This window comes from Egretta garzetta, unplaced genomic scaffold (genome assembly GCF_000687185.1).
Source record: "Egretta garzetta isolate BGI_Z169 unplaced genomic scaffold, ASM68718v1 scaffold1, whole genome shotgun sequence".
Taxonomy (NCBI): domain Eukaryota; kingdom Metazoa; phylum Chordata; class Aves; order Pelecaniformes; family Ardeidae; genus Egretta; species Egretta garzetta.
This window is the reverse complement of record NW_009258542.1, coordinates 1,439,720-1,441,872: the sequence shown is the minus strand read 5'-3', so window position 1 is coordinate 1,441,872 and position 2,153 is coordinate 1,439,720. Positions and strand designations below refer to the sequence as shown.

Here is a 2,153-nt window from a genome sequence, read left to right as displayed (position 1 = left end):
TTATCAAAAAAAAAAAAAAAAACCAACCAAAAACAAAAACAAAAAACCCCAAAAAACCCAAAAAAGCCCAACACAAGCTATTTGGGCCTGCTATGTACGTGAAGAAGAAGCTGTGAAGACATCTTTAAATGTGAATTTGGCATGAATCTTGCTTCATGTGGGCATAAAAGAATGCAGCTTTTTTCTTAAAAAAAGAGGAAATCGGAGAAAAAAATAAGAAAAAGATGTCCTTTTTATGACGTTATTAGTGATTAACAAATTTAAGATGAAGACTACTTGTTGAAACTCTCTCCTAGTAAAACATATTTCTAGTAATTATTGGCTAAGAAGGTGACACTGTACAAACTTCTTACTTGTATTTTTTCCTCATTAAATATAATTGGTGCAGATATTTCAGCAGAAGTCATCATCGCTCCAGGAAAAACCTTTTCACCCATTGTCTTCTAAAGGCTATCTACACCATAGTTTTCCCTGTGTTAGATCAAGGTTTTAATATGATGCTAATTTATCTTATCAGCATCATAAAGAAAAAATTAAACACAGAGGTTCCAAAACTTCCCTAGTCAATTTAAAACAATATATCCAGCAGGTACAGCGGCCATACTGCCTACAGCCAGCGTGGATCGCAGTACCCACATACCCGCACAAGTCACTGACATACAAACCACATGCAAACTGGAAGGTTTAATGGTAAATCTCAAACAGAAAACAGGAAACACCACCAGCACCAGCCCCCCACCCACCCAAATACACAAAAACCTACTCAAAACACCCAAGCAAAACTATCAGTGAGCTCTTTTCCACACAGAACTCCCAGCACATCAAAACAAAAAAACCGAAAAAAACCAAAAAAACCAAAAAAAAGAGATAGGAAAAATATCAGTCAATTTTATCTCGTCTTGGCCAATCTTTATGCTTCAAGGCCCTTGAAGTTACAAGAATAAAATAGTATTAAGACATCTTTGCAAAATCAAGCATTTTTCAATCCCAGCAACTTCCTTTAGGTTACTATTCTTCTTTATGCCAAAACACAGTACAACTGCTAAATTAAATTTATAACATGTTCCTCCATTAAGTCCTTTAACCCATTTCTTCATATTCAATTTTTCTGAAATTTTCATCTTAATGGCTCAATTTTTTCCAATCTGGACTTTGACCAAGCAATTTTTTAATTATCTTTAAATAAGGAAATGCTTATGCTAATAGTAATGGAACACTGGAAAATGAGATTGGCACATTTCTCTTTTTTTTTTTCCCCAGAAACTCTGGTTATTCCTCTGCCCACAAAAATACATAACATCACACAAAAACTAAATTCCCATTTTGATGTGGCTTTTTTTGGTTTGATTTTACCCTGCTCTATAGGAAAAAAACACTCCCTTAGTTGCTCTGCAGCCAAACTACACAGAGAGAACTGTGGACTCTTATCTCCTCATCCTATTCACTTTAATGATTTGTGCACATCACAGCCTAATTAAAACCATTTAAGCACTTCCATCACTGAAATCTCTTTAACGTCTTTTGGAAATTAAATTAAATGCAGAAACAACAAAAAAAAATACATGTGAATGTACAAAGGTGTACAATTATGATCAGCTACTGAGCTTTTATAGTACTGTTAGCATAGATGGTGACATACATGGAAGCACATGCTTAGTGTTTGGAGGCATAATTTATATAAATATTTTATATTGGTTGTCTGCAATATTTTGAAGTATTCATTTAAAAACAGACACTTGCAACAGGATCACACTAAGGAAAGTGCATTCTACGTTTCTGACAGTTCTACACAGCCCTAAAGCACAAGAGGAAAAAAAGCACCAAATATAACTGCTTGCTAGGGTAAATAAAGCTATCACAACTTGTTTCCAGATTTTCTGATGCTGGAGGACCAGTTACACTAACATTGCCTTAAATGGCTTCAGGGTGGTTGTACATTTATCTAGGAGTATGTGTCTATCTATGGGTAGGTGCCTACTACCTCGGTATCTACACACTATATGCAGCTAGAAGAGCAACAAAACATCTGCTCCAATCTCCTCTCACTTATTTGGTTTCTATATTTGAAACACACCGCCATTTCTCACACCGCTGTCTGATCACAGATTGCGATGCAACTCTCAAAGTAAAGATTGACATGTACCTGCTACATT

At 35.3% G+C, this 2,153-nt stretch overlaps 1 protein-coding gene across 1 annotated transcript in view; it reads right to left on the bottom strand.

Moving 5' to 3' along the window:
• Positions 1-163, bottom strand: part of AFF4 (AF4/FMR2 family member 4) — a 46,558-nt gene extending 46,395 nt beyond the window's left edge. The window contains exon 1 of the mRNA XM_035902587.1: positions 99-163. The gene's annotated coding sequence lies outside the window, so the exon portion shown is untranslated. The remainder of the gene's footprint in view (positions 1-98) is intronic.
• Positions 164-2,153: the final 1,990 nt, after the last annotated feature.